The sequence below is a fragment of the Cyanistes caeruleus genome, chromosome 32 (assembly GCF_971803275.1).
Source record: "Cyanistes caeruleus chromosome 32, bCyaCae1.hap1.1, whole genome shotgun sequence".
Taxonomy (NCBI): Eukaryota; Metazoa; Chordata; class Aves; order Passeriformes; family Paridae; genus Cyanistes; species Cyanistes caeruleus.
Genome location: NC_141733.1, coordinates 3,524,210 through 3,541,659, shown reverse-complemented (window position 1 = coordinate 3,541,659; position 17,450 = coordinate 3,524,210). Strand labels below are relative to the sequence as shown.

At 48.3% G+C, this 17,450-nt stretch overlaps 1 long non-coding RNA gene across 1 annotated transcript; it reads right to left on the bottom strand.

Annotated features, from left to right (window-relative positions):
• Positions 1-9,445: 9,445 nt before the first annotated feature.
• LOC147647950 (uncharacterized) lies at positions 9,446-15,939 on the bottom strand. The gene is made up of 6 exons (XR_015281333.1): positions 15,762-15,939; positions 15,439-15,672; positions 12,940-15,147; positions 10,685-10,839; positions 10,412-10,563; positions 9,446-9,667 (listed from the first exon to the last, which is right to left on the bottom strand). It is a non-coding gene; the product is annotated as an uncharacterized LOC147647950 (long non-coding RNA).
• Positions 15,940-17,450: the final 1,511 nt, after the last annotated feature.

Below are 17,450 nucleotides of genomic sequence, written 5' to 3'. Positions count from 1 at the left end.
GTGGAAAGCGCGAGCGCTGGGGGAGGCGAATAAGGAAGGTGTTTAAAAGGCATCTGGTGCGCGAGACTTTTAGACTGCAAGTTGAACGTAGTTGCCACTCGCACACTTGCTGAGTAGTCGCTAAGTTGTCGTGTGCAAAAAGTACTGCCTCGACTTCCTTCTGCTGCTCCCTACTGCTGTTGCTGCTCTCTGCGACAATAGTTGCACTTTCCCTTTTAATCCCAGATGCAGAGAAAGGCCCTGCGCAGCACAGAAACCTGTCACACTATGAGTGGCATAGGGTGCTGCAAATTCTGGCTTACATCAGTGGCAGGGGTATACTGCACAAACATGTTGCTGTCCTGTCACTCGTTCTCCTCGCCAAACTCTGTGCAAAAGCTTTCCGTTTGCATTAAGTGCAAGAAAGGCAGAAGCCGCGACTCCGCAAGTCTCAGAAGGTAACCGCAGGAGGCGAGCCTCCTTCGGCAGAAGCTGCTTTCCGGAGTTCTTGGCAACCGGCCGAAATACCATGTGTGTCTGAGAGAGAGTGCCGGTCAACGCGCGGGCGGTGGAAAGCGCGAGCGCGGCAGGCAAGCGAATAAGAAACATGTTTAACAGGTATCTGGCGCCGAGACTTTTAGACTGCAAGTGGAATGTAACTGCCAATCGCCCGCTTGTTAATTAGTTGCTAGTTGTCTTGTGGAAGAAGTAAGATCACTACTTCCTTCTGCTGCACCCTACTGCTGTTGCTGCTCTCTGCGACAACAATTGCTCTTTCCCTTTACTTCCAGATGCAGAGAAATGCCCTGCGCAGCACAGAAAGCTGTCACACCATGGGTGGCATAGGTTGTTGCAAATCCGTGCTTGTGTAAGTGGCAGGGGTAAGCTGCACAAACATATGCTGTCCTGTCACGCGTTCTCTTTGCCGGAAGCTGTGCAAAAGCTTTCCGCTTGCATTAAGAGCAAGAAAGGCAGAAGCCTCGATTCTAGATTTTGGAGAAAGTAAACGCAAGAGGCGAGCATCCTTCGGCAGAAGCCGCTTTTCAGGACTCTTGGCAACCGGCCAAAGTACCATGTGTGTCTGTGGGACGTTGCCGGTCAGCGCGCGGACGGTGGAAAGCGCGAGCGCTGCGGGCAGACGAATAAGGGAGGTGTTTAAAAGGCATCTGGTGCGCGAGACTTTTAGACTGCAAGATGAAAGCAGCTGCCACTCGCAAGTTTGCTGATTAGTAGCTAGTTGTCGTGTGGAAGAAGTAAGATCACTACTTCCTTCTGCTGCTCCCTACTGCTGTTGTTGCTCTCTGCGACAATAGTTGCACTTTCCCTTTTACTCCCAGATGCAGAGAAATGCCCTGCGCAGCACAGAAATCTGTCACACCATGGGTGGCATAGGGTGCTGCAAATTCTGGCTTACATCAGTGGCAGGGGTATACTGCACAAACATGTGCTGTCCTGTCACTCGTTCTCCTCACCAAATTCTGTGCAAAAGCTTTCCGCTTGCATTAAGAGCAAGAAAGGCAGAAGCCGCGACTCCGCAGTTCGCAGAAGGTAACGGGAACAGGCGAGCCTCCTTCGGCAGAAGCTGCTTTCCGGAGCTCTTGGCAACCGGCCGAAATACCATGTGTGTCTTAGAGAGAGTGCCGGTCAGCGCGCGGGCGGTGGAAAGCGCGAGCGCTGCGGGCAGGCGAATAAGGAAGGTGTTTAAAAGGCATCTGTTGCGCGAGACTTTCAGACTGCAAATGGAAAGCAGCTGCCACTCGGACGCTTGCTGAGTAGTCGCTAAGTTGTCGTGTGCAAGAAGTACTGTTTCGGCTTTCTTCTGCTGCTCCCTACTGCTGTTGCTGCTCTCTGCGACAACAATTGCGCTTTCCATTTACTCCCAGATGCAGAGAAATGCCCTGCGCAGCACATACACCTGTCACACCACGAGTTGCATAGGGTGCTGCAAATCCGTGCTTACATCAGTGGCAGGGGTAATCTGCACAAACATGTGCTGTCCTGTCACACGTTCTCCTCGCCAAACTCTGTGCAAAAGCTTTCCGTTTGCATTAAGTGCAAGAAAGGCTGAAGCCGCGACTCCGCAAGTCTCAGAAGGTAACCGCTGGGGGCGAGCCTCATTCGGCAGAAGCTGCTTTCCGGAGTTCTTGGCAACCGGCCGAAATACCATGTGTGTCTGAGAGAGAGTGCCGGTCAGCGCGCGGGCGGTGGAAAGCGCGAGCGCGGCAGGCAAGCGAATAAGAAACATGTTTAACAGGTATCTGGCGCCGAGACTTTTAGACTGCAAGTGGAATGTAACTGCCAGTCGCCCGCTTGTTAATTAGTTGCTAGTTGTCTTGTGGAAGAGGTAAGATCGCTACTTCCTTCTGCTGCACCCTACTGCTGTTGCTGCTCTCTGCGACAACAATTGCTCTTTCCCTTTACTTCCAGATGCAGAGAAATGCCCTGCGCAGCACAGAAAGCTGTCACACCATGGGTGGCATAGGTTGTTGCAAATCCGTGCTTGTGTAAGTGGCAGGGGTAAGCTGCACAAACATATGCTGTCCTGTCACGCGTTCTCTTTGCCAGAAGCTGTTCAAAAGCTTTCCGCTTGCATTAAGTGCAAGAAAGGCAGAAGCCTCGATTCTAGAGTTCGGAGAAAGTAAACGCAAGAGGCGAGCATCCTTCGGCAGAAGCCGCTTTTCAGGACTCTTGGCAACCGGCCAAAGTACCATGTGTGTCTGTGGGACGTTGCCGGTCAGCGCGCGGACGGTGGAAAGCGCGAGCGCTGCGGGCAGGCGAATAAGGAAGGTGTTTAAAAGGCATCTGGTGCGCGAGACTTTCAGACTGCAAGATGAAAGCAGCTGCCACTCGCAAGTTTGCTGATTAGTAGCTAGTTGTCGTGTGGAAGAAGTAAGATCACTACTTCCTTCTGCTGCTCCCTACTGCTGTTGTTGCTCTCTGCGACAATAGTTGCACTTTCCCTTTTACTCCCAGATGCAGAGAAATGCCCTGCGCAGCACAGAAACCTGTCACACCATGGGTGGCATAGGGTGCTGCAAATTCGTGCTTACATCAGTGGCAGGGGTATACTGCACAAACATGTTGCTGTCCTGTCACTCGTTCTCTTCGCTAGACACAGTGCAGATGCTTTCCGCTTGCATTAAGAGCAAGAAAGGCAGAAGCCGCGACTCCGCAGTTCGCAGAAGGTAACGGGAACAGGCGAGCCTCCTTCGGCAGAAGCTGCTTTCCGGAGTTCTTGGCAACCGGCCGAAATACCATGTGTGTCTGAGAGAGAGTGCCGGTCAGCGCGCGGGCGGTGGAAAGCGCGAGCGCTGCGGGCAGGCGAATAAGGAAGTTGTTTAAAAGGCATCTGGTGCGCGAGAGTTTCAGACTGCAAATGGAAAGCAGCTGCCACTCGGACGCTTGCTGAGTAGTCGCTAAGTTGTCGTGTGCAAGAAGTACTGTTTCGGCTTTCTTCTGCTGCTCCCTACTGCTGTTGCTGCTCTCTACGACAACAATTGCGCTTTCCATTTACTCCCAGATGCAGAGAAATGCTCTGCGCAACACAGAAACCTGTGACACCACGAGTGGCATAGGGTGCTGCAAATCCGTGCTTACATCAGTGGCAGGGGTAATCTGCACAAACATGTGCTGTCCTGTCACTCGTTCTCTTCGCTAGACACAGTGCAGATGCTTTCCGCTTGCATTAAGGGCAAGAAAGGCAGAAGCCGCGACTCCGCAGTTCGCAGAAGGTAACGGGAACAGGCGAGCCTCCTTCGGCAGAAGCTGCTTTCCGGAGTTCTTGGCAACCGGCCGAAATACCATGTGTGTCTGAGAGAGAGTGCCGGTCAGTGCGCGGGCGGTGGAAAGCGCGAGCGCTGCGGGCAGGCGAATAAGGAAGTTGTTTAAAAGGCATCTGGTGCGCGAGACTTTCAGACTGCAAGTGGAAAGCAGCTGCCACTCGGACGCTTGCTGAGTAGTCGCTAAGTTGTCGTGTGCAAGAAGTACTGTTTCGGCTTTCTTCTGCTGCTCCCTATTGCTGTTGCTGCTCTCTGCGACAACAATTGCGCTTTCCATTTACTCCCAGATGCAGAGAAATGCTCTGCGCAACACATACACCTGTCACACCACGAGTGGCATAGGGTGCTGCAAATCCGTGCTTACATCAGTGGCAGGGGTAATCTGCACAAACATGTGCTGTCCTGTCACTCGTTCTCTTCGCTAGACACAGTGCAGATGCTTTCCGCTTGCATTAAGGGCAAGAAAGGCAGAAGCCGCGACTCCGCAGTTCGCAGAAGGTAACGGGAACAGGCGAGCCTCCTTCGGCAGAAGCTGCTTTCCGGAGTTCTTGGCAACCGGCCGAAATACCATGTGTGTCTGAGAGAGAGTGCCGGTCAGTGCGCGGGCGGTAGAAAGCGCGAGCGCTGCGGGCAGGCGAATAAGGAAGGTGTTTAAAAGGCATCTGGTGCGCGAGACTTTCAGACTGCAAGATGAAAGCAGCTGCCACTCGCATGCTTGCTGATTAGCAGCTAGTTGTCGTGTGGAAGAAGTAAGATCACTACTTCCTTCTGCTGCTCCCTACTGTTGTTGCTGCTCTCTGCGACAATAGTTGCACTTTCCCTTTTACTCCCAGATGCAGAGAAATGCCCTGCGCAGCACAGAAATCTGTCACACCATGGGTGGCATAGGGTGCTGCAAATCCGTGTTGCGTCAGTGGCAGGGGTAAGCTGCACAAACATGTGCTGTCCTGTCACTCGTTCTCCTCACCAAATTCTGTGCAAAAGCTTTCCGCTTGCATTAAGAGCAAGAAAGGCAGAAGCCGCGACTCCGCAGTTCGCAGAAGGTAACGGGAACAGGCGAGCCTCCTTCGGCAGAAGCTGCTTTCCGGAGCTCTTGGCAACCGGCCGAAATACCATGTGTGTCTTAGAGAGAGTGCCGGTCAGCGCGCGGGCGGTGGAAAGCGCGAGCGCTGCGGGCAGGCGAATAAGGAAGGTGTTTAAAAGGCATCTGTTGCGCGAGACTTTCAGACTGCAAGTGGAAAGCAGCTGCCACTCGGACGCTTGCTGAGTAGTCGCTAAGTTGTCGTGTGCAAGAAGTACTGTTTCGGCTTCCTTCTGCTGCTCCCTACTGCTGTTGCTGCTCTCTGCGACAACAATTGCGCTTTCCATTTACTCCCAGATGCAGAGAAATGCCCTGCGCAGAACATACACCTGCCACACCACGAGTTGCATAGGGTGCTGCAAATCCGTGCTTACATCAGTGGCAGGGGTATACTGCACAAACATGTGCTGTCCTGTCACACGTTCTCCTCGCCAAACTCTGTGCAAAAGCTTTCCGTTTGCATTAAGTGCAAGAAAGGCAGAAGCCGCGACTCCGCAAGTCTCAGAAGGTAACCGCTGGGGGCGAGCCTCATTCGGCAGAAGCTGCTTTCCGGAGTTCTTGGCAACCGGCCGAAATACCATGTGTGTCTGAGAGAGAGTGCCGGTCAGCGCGCGGGCGGTGGAAAGCGCGAGCGCGGCAGGCAAGCGAATAAGAAACATGTTTAACAGGTATCTGGCGCCGAGACTTTTAGACTGCAAGTGGAATGTAACTGCCAGTCGCCCGCTTGTTAATTAGTTGCTAGTTGTCTTGTGGAAGAGGTAAGATCACTACTTCCTTCTGCTGCACCCTACTGCTGTTGCTGCTCTCTGCGACAACAATTGCTCTTTCCCTTTACTTCCAGATGCAGAGAAATGCCCTGCGCAGCACAGAAAGCTGTCACACCATGGGTGGCATAGGTTGTTGCAAATCCGTGCTTGTGTAAGTGGCAGGGGTAAGCTGCACAAACATATGCTGTCCTGTCACGCGTTCTCTTTGCCAGAAGCTGTTCAAAAGCTTTCCGCTTGCATTAAGAGCAAGAAAGGCAGAAGCCTCGATTCTAGAGTTCGGAGAAAGTAAACGCAAGAGGCGAGCATCCTTCGGCAGAAGCCGCTTTTCAGGACTCTTGGCAACCGGCCAAAGTACCATGTGTGTCTGTGGGACGTTGCCGGTCAGCGCGCGGACGGTGGAAAGCGCGAGCGCTGCGGGCAGGCGAATAAGGAAGGTGTTTAAAAGGCATCTGGTGCGCGAGACTTTCAGACTGCAAGATGAAAGCAGCTGCCACTCGCAAGTTTGCTGATTAGTAGCTAGTTGTCGTGTGGAAGAAGTAAGATCACTACTTCCTTCTGCTGCTCCCTACTGCTGTTGTTGCTCTCTGCGACAATAGTTGCACTTTCCCTTTTACTCCCAGATGCAGAGAAATGCCCTGCGCAGCACAGAAACCTGTCACACCATGGGTGGCATAGGGTGCTGCAAATTCGTGCTTACATCAGTGGCAGGGGTATACTGCACAAACATGTTGCTGTCCTGTCACTCGTTCTCTTCGCTAGACACAGTGCAGATGCTTTCCGCTTGCATTAAGGGCAAGAAAGGCAGAAGCCGCGACTCCGCAGTTCGCAGAAGGTAACGGGAACAGGCGAGCCTCCTTCGGCAGAAGCTGCTTTCCGGAGTTCTTGGCAACCGGCCGAAATACCATGTGTGTCTGAGAGAGAGTGCCGGTCAGTGCGCGGGCGGTGGAAAGCGCGAGCGCTGCGGGCAGGCGAATAAGGAAGGTGTTTAAAAGGCATCTGGTGCGCGAGAGTTTCAGACTGCAAGTGGAAAGCAGCTGCCACTCGGACGCTTGCTGAGTAGTCGCTAAGTTGTCGTGTGCAAGAAGTACTGTTTCGGCTTTCTTCTGCTGCTCCCTACTGCTGTTGCTGCTCTCTGCGACAACAATTGCGCTTTCCATTTACTCCCAGATGCAGAGAAATGCTCTGCGCAGCACAGAAACCTGTGACACCACGAGTGGCATAGGGTGCTGCAAATCCGTGCTTACATCAGTGGCAGGGGTAATCTGCACAAACATGTGCTGTCCTGTCACTCGTTCTCTTCGCTAGACACAGTGCAGATGCTTTCCGCTTGCATTAAGGGCAAGAAAGGCAGAAGCCGCGACTCCGCAGTTCGCAGAAGGTAACGGGAACAGGCGAGCCTCCTTCGGCAGAAGCTGCTTTCCGGAGTTCTTGGCAACCGGCCGAAATACCATGTGTGTCTGAGAGAGAGTGCCGGTCAGTGCGCGGGCGGTGGAAAGCGCGAGCGCTGCGGGCAGGCGAATAAGGAAGGTGTTTAAAAGGCATCTGGTGCGCGAGACTTTCAGACTGCAAGTGGAAAGCAGCTGCCACTCGGACGCTTGCTGAGTAGTCGCTAAGTTGTCGTGTGCAAGAAGTACTGTTTCGGCTTTCTTCTGCTGCTCCCTACTGCTGTTGCTGCTCTCTGCGACAACAATTGCGCTTTCCATTTACTCCCAGATGCAGAGAAATGCTCTGCGCAACACAGAAACCTGTGACACCACGAGTGGCATAGGGTGCTGCAAATCCGTGCTTACATCAGTGGCAGGGGTAATCTGCACAAACATGTGCTGTCCTGTCACTCGTTCTCTTCGCTAGACACAGTGCAGATGCTTTCCGCTTGCATTAAGGGCAAGAAAGGCAGAAGCCGCGACTCCGCAGTTCGGAAAAGGTGAGCGCAAGAGGCGAGCATCCTTCGGCAGAAGCCGCTTTTCGGGACTCTTGGCAACCGGCCAAAGTACTATGTGTGTCTGTGGGACGGTGCCGGTCAGCGCGCGGGCGGTGGAAAGCGCGAGCGGTACAGGCAAGCGAATAAGAAACATGTTTAACAGACATCTGGCGCGCGAAACTTTCAGACTGCAAGTGGAATGTAACTGCCAGTCGCTCGTTTGCTAATTAGTCGTAGTTGTCTTGTGGAAGAGGTAAGATCACTACTTCCTTCTGCTGCTCCCTACTGCTGTTGCTGCTCTCTGCGACAACAATTCGCTTTCCGTTTTACTTACAGATGCAGAGAAGTGCCCTGCGCAGCACAGAAAGCTGTCACACCATGGGTGCCATACGGTGTTGCAAATCCGTGCTTGTGTAAGTGGCAGGGGTAAACTGTACAAACATGTGCTGTCCTGTCACACGTTCTCCTCGCTAGACATAGTGCAGAAGCTTTCCGCTTGCATTAAGAGCAAGAAAGGCAGAAGCCTCGATTCCGGAGTTCGGAGAGGGTAACCGCAAGAGGCGAGCCTCCTTCGGCAGAAGCTGCTTTCCGGAGTTCTTGGCAACCGGCCGAAATACCATGTGTGTCTGAGAGAGAGTGCCGGTCAGTGCGCGGGCGGTGGAAAACGCGAGCGCTGCGGGCAGGCGAATAAGGAAGGTGTTTAAAAGGCATCTGTTGCGCGAGACTTTCAGACTGCAAATGGAAAGCAGCTGCCACTCGCACGCTTGCTGATTAGTAGCTAGTTGTCGTGTGGAAGAAGTAAGATCACTACTTCCTTCTGCTGCTCCCTACTGTTGTTGCTGCTCTCTGCGACAATAGTTGCACTTTCCCTTTTACTCCCAGATGCAGAGAAATGCTCTGCGCAGCACAGAAACCTGTGACACCACGAGTGGCATAGGGTGCTGCAAATCCGTGCTTACATCAGTGGCAGGGGTAATCTGCACAAACATGTGCTGTCCTGTCACTCGTTCTCCTCGCCAAACCCTGTGCAAAAGCTTTCCGCTTGCATTAAGGGCAAGAAAGGCAGAAGCCGCGACTCCGCAGTTCGGAGAAGGTGAGCGCAAGAGGCGAGTCTCCTTCGATCCCTGAGGTGCATCACTGGAATTGCTACATGTTTTACTTACCACAATTTTAACCAAAATCTGTCTTAAATCATGTTATATCTCTTTAGATGGAGGAAGACAGACACGAACAAAAGAACCCACAAACAAAAAAAAAAAAAAAAACAAAGCCCCAAAACCACAAATCCTACACAGCCCAGTAATACATAGAAAGGCACCTGATAATATCATTAGTAGCAGATATCTACAGCATCCTAAGTGTACTTAAGGAATCAAGATGAATTTTAAAAATATCATGAAATACAAGAATTGCTGGCATTCAAAATGTAACTCTAGCCTATGTAGCAAGTCACTAAAATGACGTGCAGTTGTAAATCATTAAGTGTGCAAAACTATACAGTTTTGCATAAAGTGCTGTATGTACCCCAGTTTGCTAAGCTTGACAATATGACACAAAATGATGAAGTTAAGGATGTATCTTACCTACCTCATCTATCCTTTTCCTTTCCCTCCATCACCCACTGTCCTTTAAACTGTACATTTAAAAATTACACAAAGGCCTTTTCAGGAACTGTAGTTCAGAAAAATGTTTCAAGTATATTTATCTTTCAGTGTAAACTTGGGGACACGATGGTTCAATTTTCACAAGCTCTACATACTTACAGCTTCTCTTAATTCAATTTGATTTGCAATTATTTCAATCTGTTCAATACCTCTGGCAAAGGAGTATTTCCTATTACTCATTTTACTCCTATTTAAGGAGTGCTGAAATCCATGCTGTAACTTGTCCAGATTTAAATCTAAACATGACACAATTATAGAAAAACAGAGTAATACTTTATCTGATCACTTGGGCTCACAAAACCAAGTCCTACCATATCTGTTCATACAGACTCATTCTAGGCATTGTACACAGATCTTTAACACTTGAATTCAAGTTACTATAGTACAGCAGTTTCTCTTGCAGGAATTGTGCAGTACACTTAAAAGTATACAACGGGTCTCTTCTTTACTCTGTATTTTAGTGATCCGTATCGTATCTGAGGGGAAAAACAAAATTATAATGAAGTACTAAGTCACATGAAATGGAAATATAATTCAGCTCCCCACTAATCCTATTTAGCAAATGTTTTCCAATGTGCTTTGGACACCCGGTTTCACTAAGAGAATCTACCTATGACTGAATAAAATAAAGTTTCAACAGAATTAGGCAAGAAGAGTAAGTATCAATTGTTTTCCTGGAATGACCTAAAAACTTTTATGAGACTTCACAGAGATTTATACTGGAGTATCTTTAAATTTTGTAATGCATGCACTAGGATGCTAACTAGGATCTTCTCTCTGTAGATCACAAAGAGTCAGGCTGTTTGTCTATGGCAACTAAAAAATTCTGAATATTCTTTATCTATTAAACAGCAGATGTTTAAGTGTGCACAACACACAGATAATATTATTGTTATTCATACCCTTTTCAAGGCGAACACTTCCTGAAATTAGGCTTGGTGGTGCCAAAATTAGCATTTCAAATAGAGAGTCTGTTTCGTCTCCTCTCCCTTGCTCCTTGCTTCATTAATTTCATACATATATTTCCCCTAAACACGTCAAATTACAAAAGCTCCAAACTTAGATATTGTTGTCACATGCTTTCTTTCCCATTTAGCATTCTGGAACCCAGTTACTGTTGACAAATTCTCCAATATTAAAAATAAAAATAAATTTCTGCACTATGAATAATGCCAATATACACTGAAAGAACAAACTCAATTAACCAGGATTATACTTGCTTCTTTACGGCCTTTAATAGTTTTCACAGACTTCATACTCTGAGTTCTGCGAAGGCCTCTCTGAGCAAACATTTCATCCTCTGAATGTGTCCCCTCCATCTCTTCATCTGTTTTATCATCTCCAGGATTTTTTTCCAGTGGGGTTTTGTAACCTTTAGAAAAAAAATATTTAAAAAATAGTAGCTGTAACTTTTTGACTTCTAAGAAAGCAGGGGTTTTTTTCTTGATTTATGCTTTTAGATGATGTGCTTATTTCAAAACAGAAACATCTACTTTGCCACGAGTTTGGTACTTCTAATCCTGCCACTTGGTTCCACAGGTATGTAATGCAGTGCTTCTTCAGTTGTCAAGACTGAAATCACAAGTTTGCTGACATCTTCTGCTTTACACTGAACTGCAAAAACTTGAGTGATCGTCTAAAGAAGTACCTAAGATTTTAGGACACAATCCACATGAGAAGGTGGTTACACTTATAATAAACCTTTAAAGATCCCTCCCAATACAAACCACTTGATGACTTGGATTCATAGGATCTTTCTTCATACACTCATCCTCCTGCATTTTTAATACCAAAGCTTCTTTCATTTCGGTAACACACCAAAGTACTGTTAAGAGCTGTTAACATACTACAAAACCAGGACCAAGATTATTACCTAAGACTCTCACTAGAGGGCACTAACTGCTTAAAAATACACTCCGAAAGCTCCTTGGGGTCCAACAGCCCCGAATCTCCACCACAGACCTATCGCAAAGCTACCAAATCCAGTCTGATTCCTTCCTCCACTGAACACTCCTTTTATCCCAGAATCTACTGGCTGTAACACTCAGGAACACCTTTTAGACTCTAAACCAAATTTTATCAATGACCTGTGTACATTTTATCTTAAGTCAATATTTTATTTAGGCTTATCTAATTTTTTTCATCAATTTTTTCCCCTAGAAATTAGAATCACATCATCCATTCCACAGCTACTTGAGACAAACATCCGGTCATTCTCTTCTGCCATTTTAGAGGCAACGTCTCTGCTTCCAGTACAGTTTCAATTAATGTTTTTCAATACAGAAGATTTGAATCACATCTCTTACTCTGTTTCAGAGTAGCAGTGTTTGCAGTGACACCAATACTTTTTTATCTGCATTTGTAATACCTGATGCATCGGCATCCCATCTGCCTTTTTCAGAGCAAGAGCACTGCCAGCTCAGCATCATCCTACAATCCACATCCTACAACTAGGCCTTTTAAATCAATTTGCACAGAACTCCTGGCCCAGACAAAAAATAAGATCCAGCTCAGCACAAGAGAATATTGCTACACAGTGTTCCTAAATCTATGTATACTCTTGATCTTTTTTAAGTTCCTAATGCTGAAGAAAATTCAAAGAAAACATGAGAGGTGTATGCTAGATGAGACCAGGACCAGAAAAAATAAATTAAGTTTAACTAACTGTAAGAAAGCTTTTTGACATTAGAGATTGAATCTCACAATCGGTGATTATTTATATAGTATAAACTGAAGAATTTTTTTAAAAAAATTAGAGCATTTTTAAGCTATTTCAGATAGGTAAATAATGCTCTCTTACTGAGGAACAGATCCTGCATAACAGCTGCAGTGACATTATCTCTAGTGCAGCTCTTTGTGAATTCTTGGCTTTCTCTCCAGCCAGAGGCTTCAGTTCACACTGCCCTGCACAGGATACTTTTTGGAAACTCCAATTCAGATTAGGTCCCTTCAGCTGGTCACCTATTCCTTAGAATGGGCTAGCACACTATTCATGAAATTCCTTGGACCCCACAAATGCTATCCCTCCCCAAAATGGGGGGATGAGAAGGAATGACAGTCTTAAGTGAAAAGAAATAGCCCAGACCCACTTCTTTTGTGGGAAACAGCAGTTCCTATACATCACAGTCTTGCTATTTCAAAATTACGTAGTTAGCAGACCTTCAGCAAAACCTTCCTTCAAGCATCACAAGCTCAAGGGCAAAGTGATGATGACAGTAACAGTATATGTAACATAATAATGAAATAATACTATCTTTCAACAAAACCATATATTGATCACCACACACCATCTTCTGAGTGTTAATAGACATCAGTCTATTATGAGAACTTGATGCCTTTATTATTCGTATCACCATACACAATTTTACATTTTGATCTATTACTACAATGCTGTCTGTGCATTTGCAAGTTTCTTGTTCCTACCCTGTTTACTCCCCTGCCTAATCAAGACAGTGACTACCACAGTACAAGCAAGCATCCAGATCCCTGAAATAAAAGACAAGAAGCAGGCCAGGATCATGTTAATGGAAACCCAAAGTCAGGATCGAGAGCACAAAACTGCCAGGGAAATATATGAGCAATATCGAGAATTAAGAGATAAATATTCCCAAGAGCCAGAAGTTAATGGTTGATGCGGGCTAGAGCCCGATCAAAATATAAGAGGGGGGATATTGTTAAGAATAATATGTTACAGTTGCTGTTTGTAAACTCCTTATTTACCTTGTACCCCTGTCCCAGGTTTACTTACCTTGTACCCCTGTCGCAAATTGCTGTACCACATATTTTTTTATTCCTTGTTCAGCCAGGCCCTGCTCCCTCTCCCAAGTTGCTGTACCCTGTGTTTCTTGTTCTGTGTTCAGCCAGGCACTGCCCCCACTGCTCCTAGACTCCCACATGGCAACATTGTATCCCTGCCCCGAGTTGCTGTTCCGCCCTGAGGAGGAAGATGACATACTGACTTTTATGCAAACGAGAGAGACCAGAGATTTATGGGATGCACCCAGACTGGAAAAAACCCCAAAACAACGAGCAACGCAAAAGGGAAGGAATAGAACCAGCACCATCTAACAAGGAAGACCCAGAGGAGTCCCCTGGCTTCTTTCCGAGGCCGACATAACCTCGAGGAGACTCGACTAGGATGATAGCCTAGACTACAAGGCCTAAAGAAGGAGTCTTCCCGGGGACTCCCGTGAGGGAGGAAGGCCCAGCTCTGCCCCACTGACAGAGCTGTACGGATTCTCCTCTTCTGCGGTGTCCAGTGGAAGCAGTGGCGATGTGCGCGACCCCTCGGGCCCCCACCCCAGAGCTGTGCTGCTTAATAATGGCCTTTTTAAAAGGAGCTGGTCTCCTGGCCCATTTATCACAATCGTGATCCTGGGGAATGCAGCTAAAGCCAGCCAAAAGCAATTTCTGGAAAGTCAAGCCTGCTTTACGTTTTCTGGAGTTTGCTTGTGCCAACTTCACCAGTCATTTCTAAAAAAGGAAAAGAAACTCCAAGCAAAAGAGAGAAAAACACAAAGAAACCAACCCAAAGAAACCAATCAAACAAACAGATAAAACACCCCCAATCAAACCAAAGGCAATGAGAAGTTAGGACTAGTTGTAAGGATATCACAGCAGGCGAATGGCTGCTTCCTACTTGGATCACCATCCAAAGCCACCTAGAACAACTTCTCCAAACCATATCCAACAGCAGAAATGGAAAAAGTGATCCATGGCAGCTCTGCATTGTGGTGAAGGATGAGCATGCAGTGGTCCAGATTGCCCACCCTCCAGGCTGCTGTTTGCTCTGCTGAAAGACTCTTGCAGGACTGTGGCCCCTCTCCATGCAATGGAAATCATTGCCACAGCTCTCAGTTGAGGCACTGGCATTTCCAGAGCCAGATTCAGGCACAATCCTACTGCCTGCTGAGCATCTGGGAAAGCTGCTGAGCATCTTCAGGCCTAGAAGCACAAAAGAGCTCAGGCTCTCCCCGAACTGGGTTTTCAGGGCAGCTTTCCATATCTCTGCAAGATTTCTTCATCCCTCAACACGTCTGACTTTATGATGTCCAACGATGCATTTGGGTTTCTTCCGTCCTCTTGTGTGCCCGTCAGTAACCTTCCACGTGGATGAAGGAGATTGTGTACAGGACAATTGATTGCGGCATTGCCATTTGGCTTCACTGTCACTCAGTTGAACACGGTCCTTATCTAAGAAGGACTTCCAAGAAATGGGTAGGAGTTTTGGCTGTGAGAGGAGCAGAAAGCACATTTTCTACAGCAAATTGCTAGCTGATGCACTTTCCTCCCTGCCAAAATAGTGATTGCCATTCATCTTCCTGGGAAGAATGTAAAGACCCATTCAGAGATGCCAGGTTCAGCTGGCCTGTGGCTTTGTGTGCCTCATTTCACATGTCCAATTTCAAGGGCCACTAAAAGAGGCTCATGATTGCCTTGCTACCCACAAGTGCTGTAGGTATTTCCAGGAGAAGAGGGAAAACATCGCTGTCCTATGGTGTGGTAGAAATGCCACCACAACTGTGATTGTGTGAGCAAAGCCAGCCAGTGCTTTTTGGGGCAGCAACAGCAGCTGAGAGTGTGGCAGAGCGATTTTGATACTCTTTTTAGAGTCCTGCAAACATTGTTCCCGAAACAAGCCACAGCTTTGCAAATGTGCCCGAAGAAAATGCAAAGAGAACTGGGGTGTGAAAATCAAAGACTGTTTATCTGTAGAAGAAAAGGAACAAGAATGAACTACACCACATATTTACACTGTAAGAATATTGGTAACAACAACAACAACAACAACAACAACAAACTATAGAACCTATTTACCTGAGAACAGCTCTAACAAAACTCTATGAAACGTATTTACAGACAACTTAAACAAACTCTAAAACCTCTGTCCTGAACACAACAACTGTAAAACGTATGTACAGCAGGGCGGCATCTGTGTCTGTGATGTCCCTAAGTCCTGGAAGAAAAACAAGTAGCACGGTCAGTGCAGTCAGGCACGGAAGGGTGTTCCATGTGCTGCCGGGCTGGGACACTGGCCCAGTGGGACTCTGCTGCCAGAAGGGAGCCTGGCTGGCGGTTGTGGCCCAGGCACTGGAACAGGGCTTGTGTGGCCCACAGCAAGCCCAGGCCAGGCCAGGGATGGCCAGCAGAATGCAGTGCATGGGCTAGCGTGTCCCTGAGCAGGAAGTGCCCAGCCCGGCCCCAGGCTGGCAGCAGGGGACCCACTCTGCCTGTGGGGAGCACCTGCCTGTTCTGCTGCTGGCATCGGTCTTCATCCCAAGACCATGTCTTCCTCCTTGTCTTTTAGATCAATATCCATCTCTTCAATATAATCTTTCGTTTCCACCTCCATCTCTTCCTCTGTCTCGTACATATCCACATCCATCTCTTCCTCTCCAGTATCCTTTCCGTCCACTTCCATGGCTTCTTCTCTATCAGTCTGTGTATCGACGTCCGTCTCTTCCACTCGGTCTGTGCCAGCCTGCAGAGGTAGCAAAATTTCCCACCCTGTCCCACAGAGCTCCAGCCCAGCCAGGCAGCTGCGGGGTGTCCGCCTCCGTGGAATAGTACCATAGCTCTTTTGGAACAAATGCAGACATCCTGCAGGGATGGAGAGCAAAATCCAAGCGATGGGGAGCTTTGGGGACTGCTGGGGGAATCAGGGAGCAGGTGGCAACAAGGTGACAGGGGTAGGCTTGGAGCAGGGTGAATGAAGAGCGTGCTGGCACAAGGAGCCAAGGGTTGTGTTGTGGCCGTTGCTGGATGCTGGAAGTTCTAGCTGGAGCGTGCACTGTGACATCACCGCCAGGAGTTCAGGCCCAGGCTGAAGTGGACAACGGAGACCGTAGAATGAATGATGGAATCCCTGGGTGCTTGGGCTTGGAAGGGACCCTAAAGACCATCTTGTTCCAAGCGGAGCAATCTTCGCCCAGAAGAGGTTGCTCAGAGCCCCGCTCCCAGCTGGCCTTGGATGTTGCCAAGGATGGAGCATCCCCAGCCTCTGTGCACAGCCCGGGCCAGTGGCCCAGCAGCCGGAGTGGAAAAGAGCAGCTTCATTAGATCCAACTTCAAGCTCACTCCTGCAGTTGAAAGGCTTCTCGTCTCTGTGCCCATCTTTCCTAGAGCTGCAGGGAGGCCTCGCCAGCCCCCTTCTCTTTCCAGGCTGAGCATCCCCAGCCCCACACGGACAGCAGTCCGATGCGTGGCAGTCAAGGCTAAAGGGTAGCAAATGGCTACATCAGGAAGTGAGAGATGGAAGCTTTTGGAGATGGAAGCTTTACCTCTAAATGTAGAAAAGAAAGAAAAGTGGAGGGGGAAATGGTGGGACTCTGGCTCTGTTCTAACTGGCGAAGATTTTCTTTTCTTCTTTTCTGTCGTGCTAACCCAAGTTTTGTTGTTTGAAAGGAGGTTTAGCAAAATATCCATCGTCTTCTCCACTGCTGAAACACTGAACAACATCTGGGCAGGCTGAGGATGCAGAGCAAAACCTGCAAATATCTACTGCTGATCGTGATCCTGGGGAATGCAGCTAAAGCCAGCCAAAAGCAATTTCTGGAAAGTCAAGCCTGGCTTACGTTTTCTGGAGTTTGGTTGTGCCAACTTCACCAGTCATTTCTAAAAAAGGAAAAGAAACTCCAAGCAAAAGAGAGAAAAACACAAAGAAACCAACCCAAAGAAACCAATCAAACAAACAGATAAAACACCCCCAATCAAACCAAAGGCAATGAGAAGTTAGGACTAGTTGTAAGGATATCACAGCAAGCGAATGGCTGCTTCCTACTTGGATCACCATCCAAAGCCACCTAGAACAACTTCTCCAAACCATATCCAACAGCAGAAATGGAAAAAGTGATCCATGGCAGCTCTGCATTGTGGTGAAGGATGAGCATGCAGTGGTCCAGATTGCCCACCCTCCAGGCTGCTGTTTGCTCTGCTGAAAGACTCTTGCAGGACTGTGGCCCCTCTCCATGCAATGGAAATCATTGCCACAGCTCTCAGTTGAGGCACTGGCATTTCCAGAGCCAGATTCAGGCACAATCCTACTGCCTGCTGAGCATCTGGGAAAGGTGCTGAGAATCTTCAGGCCTAGAAGCACAAAAGAGCTCAGGCTCTCCCCAAACTGGGTTTTCAGGGCAGCTTTCCATATCTCTGCAAGATTTCTTCATCCCTCAACACGTCTGACTTTATTATGTCCAACGATGCATTTGGGTTTCTTCAGTCCTCTTGTGTGCCCGTCAGTAACCTTCCACGTGGATGAAG